Here is a 4861-nt window from a genome sequence, read left to right as displayed (position 1 = left end):
TCTTCTATTGTGTCTTCTAGGCCTGACTTTCTTTCTTCCATCTCTTGTATTCAGTTGATAATGTTTAAAGTCTGTAGTTTTGTTCTCTGACTTAGGATTTTCATCTCCTGGAATGCTTCAGTTTGTGTTTTCTTTATTGATTCTCTTTCTATTTTCAGGTCTTGAACAGTGGTATTCATTTTCATCACTTTATAAATTGTATTTTCCTGTATTCTTTAAAGAATTTATTAATTTCCTCTTTAAAAGCCTCTATCATTTTTATAATATTGAATTTAAAGTAATTTTCTTCTGCTTCAGCTATCTTAGAATATCCAGGGCTGGTATAGTAAGATAAATGGAGTCTAGTAGTGTCATATTGCCCAGGCTGGGTGACTGTGTTCTTATAGTGGATTTTAGTCATCTGCTTGTCCTTGGTGTTGGCAGGCCTGATAGTCCTTGATGACAGCAGACCTCTGGTAGTCCCTGATGCCAATGGTCTTCTCGGAATGCAGGTTGTGCTTGGAGTCTGCTGTGTGGCTTACCTGGAGTGGTTCTGGCAGGCAGAAAATTTGCAATTTACAGAAGGGACTGATCTGGTGGTCACTGATAGCAGCAGGCCTCTGGGAATGCAGGTAGAACAATGGGTAATGGAGTCCTTAGAACAGAGTGGAGCAAATCCCCACAGGGCTTACACAGACAGGACCCAGAAGGCAGTGAATTGGTGTCAAGGGGTCTCACCTGGTAGTTCCAGATGGCAACAGGCCTCTGGGAATGGAGGATGAGCTGTGAGCCAGGCAAAGGAGGGCACAGGGGACAGAGCAGAGCTATCTGTGTGAGTTTTGAATATAGATAGATAGAATTTTTCTTTTTGCATGCACTTTATATGTGTAGTTTTATATAAATCTTTTAATTATGTAAGATGCTATAAGACAGAAAGTTTTCAACATTCAAAATGTTAAGCATTTTTAAGCTTTGATCTTCACTCCAAAGTAAATTTCACAATATAGATTAATTTGAATTTCACTGTGAATATATGAGATATTTTAATATCCACCTTGACTCCAGGCATTATTGACACTTTTAATACTTTCCTCTGCATTGTGATTCCACCTTAAATGTTTTAAAATTAGACATTCAAAGTAGTCAATATGTAGTTTTATAGCATAACCAAGTCTTTTCCATTATATGTTTAAAAACTAATTAGTGGCTCTTTTTCCCGCGCGGTCTGCTCCTCTAGTTCACCTAGGATAATGGCGACAGCCGAAGTACTGAACATCGGGAAGAAACTCTATGAGGGTAAAACAAAAGAAGTCTATGAATTGATAGATAATCCAGGAAAAGTCCTCCTGCAGTCTAAGGACCAGATTACAGCAGGAAATGCAGCCAGAAAGAACCACCTGGAAGGCAAAGCTGCAATCTCCAATAAGATCACCAGCTGCATATTTCAGTTGTTACAGGAAGCTGGTATAAAAACTGCCTTCACCAGGAAAGTTGGGGAGACTGCTTTCATTGCACCTCAGTGTGAAATGATTCCAATTGAATGGGTCTGCCGAAGAATAGCGACTGGCTCTTTTCTCAAGAGGAACCCTGGTGTGAAGGAGGGATATAAGTTTTATCCACCGAAAGTAGAGATGTTCTTCAAGGACGATGCCAATAATGACCCACAGTGGTCTGAGGAGCAACTCATCGCTGCAAAGTTTAGCTTTGCTGGGCTTCTTATAGGGAAGACTGAAGTGGACATCATGAGTCATGCCACACAAGCTATTTTTGAAATTCTGGAGAAATCCTGGCTGCCCCAGAACTGTACGCTGGTTGATATGAAGATTGAATTTGGCGTTGATGTAACCACCAAAGAAATTGTTCTTGCCGATGTCATTGATAATGATTCCTGGAGACTGTGGCCATCAGGAGATCGGAGCCAGCAGAAGGACAAACAGTGTTATCGTGATCTCAAAGAAGTAACTTCAGAAGGACTTCAGATGGTGAAGAAAAACTTTGAGTGGGTTGCAGACCGAGTGGAGTTGCTTCTCAAGTCAGACAGTCAGTGCAGGGTGGTAGTGCTGATGGGTTCAACCTCTGACCTTGCTCACTGTGAAAAAATTAAGAAGGCTTGTGGAAACTTTGGGATTCCGTGTGAACTTAGAGTAACATCCGCGCATAAAGGACCAGATGAAACTTTGAGAATTAAAGCAGAATATGAAGGGGATGGCGTTCCTACTGTATTTGTCGCAGTGGCAGGCAGAAGCAATGGTCTAGGCCCAGTGATGTCTGGTAACACTGCATATCCAGTTATCAGCTGTCCCCCAGTCACACCAGACTGGGGTGCTCAGGATGTGTGGTCATCTCTTCGACTGCCCAGTGGTCTTGGCTGTTCAACTATACTTTCTCCAGAAGGATCAGCCCAGTTTGCTGCTCAGATATTTAGGTTAAACAACCATTTGGTGTGGGCCAAACTTCGAGCGAGCATATTGAACACATGGATATCCTTAAAGCAGGCTGATAAGAAAATCAGAGAATGCAATTTGTAAAAAAAAAAAAAAAAAAAGCAATTTAATTTTTAGGAGAATAGTTACATATTCCTAGTTTTGATTTAAAGAAAAATCAAGCAAAATGATTTCATATAAGAGAAAACCATTCACTTTACTAATTGAACAAATGGTCCACAATGTTCCTGAGTCAGCACATTGTCAGTGCATATTATTAATATTTTCTAGCCTTACATAGTGATAGGTCCCTGTGACCTTAGCACACCAGAGGCTGAGGCCGCAGGATCAAGGCTACCCTGAACTGTGTATTGAGACTCTATGCTTCCCTGGGAAGGAATCTTTATAGTTAGTACATCCCATCCTCTGTGTAGTCACTGTTGGTTAGTATGTCATTATGGAACTGGAGTGATGTGTCTGCAGCTCAAGAACCAGTAGGGCTCTCTTGTAGACAGCCTGAGCTTGGTTTCCAGCATGTATGTAGACGGCCTCACAGTAAATAACCTTTAGTCGGGGACCCTGACCCCATGGCTTCCTTATGCACCCACTCTCAAATAATATCCCATTCCCCCACCCAACACACAGAATTTTAAAAAATAAAGTTTTTAAAAGAGAGAAAAAAAAAACTAATTAGTGGCTTTCATATCAAATGCTCATTGTCATATCAAATCTGCACTCATTATCAGATCTCTTCCTGGAGAATGCTGGCAACCTTATTTCAGGAATTTAGACAGATCATGAAAAGAAGCAAAGTAGTATGGAGAATGTCAGATGATATGTTCTAACTAAAAATTTGTGTACATTAGAAAAATATAATGTACAGAGTACTATTTGCAATCTTATCTGGATTGTAGTAGCAACTCTCAAGCATTGACTTATAACCTGCAATCTCATTGCATTCAGGAGTTAATTAATCTACCAGAGGTCATAAACAACAGAGACGGGGGAAGGGAGGGAGGGAGGGGGAGAGAGAGAGAGAGAGAGAGAGAGAGAGAGAGAGAGACAGACAGACAGAAAGAAACAGAGAGAGACGGAGAGAGGTGGAGAGAGAGACTGTTTTAGAGCATCAAAGACTTGGGTAATGTCTCTTTCAATCATGTAGGGCATTGAAAATTATTTTAAGGTGTTGTAATTGATTTTGTATTGTACTCAAAGTTCTTGGGATATTGTTCAGGGCCTACTGAAATGGTTTCTCACAAGTTTTAAATCAGAACTAGCTTATCCAGAAAGCAATGATAGAAACAGAGTACATGTAAGGTGATGGAGACAGAGTTGGCTAAAGGTGTGTGAGTTTGAAGGAAATCATCATTCTGAGAGACACAATAATGTCTTACTTAATGTTATCACACTTGCATCTTACATGATATTTTATATTTGATTTTTATATTAAAATATCATAATGTGAAGCTAAAGCCTAGAGCCAATTATATCTAATTACAATGAATATGTTGCAACATTTATTAACCACCCACATATATGAGCTTAGTAAGCCTATGTGTGCATATTTTAATAGTTGGCTAATAACGTAACAGTCATGATGCAATCAGCCACGATTAGAAACACAACTTTCCATTGCAACAGAACACCAGATTCATTATGATGGACTATTTACTAATACACAGTGAAACCGCAGTAGCAATGAATTTGATCTTATAAATTCTTTTCATTATATTTTAAACGAGTACTTTCGCATGATTAGGGTGGATTATAGAATGAACTGATAAATGAGTGAATTTCTCCACCAACACCAAATCTCATTATTCTCAAGTACTTTTGAGGCCTCTAAGCACTGTGTACTCTTTTGTAATCATAGGATAATTATCCCTGTAAAAGGTTTAGTTTCCAAGTTTACTAATATTGAATAAAAAGCCTTATCATCATTCCAATACATAAGATATTCCTTGAAAATATTTATGTTTTTAAGATGCTTTAAAATATTACATTTAATAAAATATCATTAAAAGTAGCTTTGCAGGTGGAGACATGTTCTCTTGAGGGAAAGAAAAAAATCAACTATTTGTTAAGTCCCTGACTTTTCTAATGTGGAAGTGAGTCATACCCCACCCCAAAAAAATAACTTATATAGACGGAAGTTCTTGGCTATCTTAAGTCAATCTGATGCAAACCCTTTGTTTCTTAGTTTTATTTAGGCCTATGTTCACTTACTCTTCTTTTCCTTGTCAAGCAGATTAATAAATACATAGCCTGGGTGGCAACAATAGAGGTGTTATATCACCTCAGAAATAGACATATACTCAGGATATGTAATCTGGTTAAAGCAATTGCTAAAAATCCAACAATTTCTAATACAATGATACTTCCTAACATTGTAAGCTCTGATTATGATAGCTGGTTAATTATACTAAACCCTCAAACGTAGAAGTGGCCGCATTTTCTTT

The 4861-nt window shown here is 38.5% G+C and overlaps 1 pseudogene; it reads left to right on the top strand.

Moving 5' to 3' along the window:
• Positions 1 to 1192: 1192 nt before the first annotated feature.
• Positions 1193 to 2539, top strand: LOC114621384 (annotated as a pseudogene).
• The last annotated feature ends 2322 nt before the right edge of the window (positions 2540 to 4861 follow it).

This window comes from Grammomys surdaster, unplaced genomic scaffold, assembly GCF_004785775.1.
Source record: "Grammomys surdaster isolate TR1022 unplaced genomic scaffold, NIH_TR_1.0 174, whole genome shotgun sequence".
In the NCBI taxonomy this organism is placed as follows: Eukaryota; Metazoa; Chordata; class Mammalia; order Rodentia; family Muridae; genus Grammomys; species Grammomys surdaster.
The sequence above is the reverse complement of the archived record's forward strand: the minus strand, read 5'-3'. Positions and strand labels throughout refer to the sequence as shown.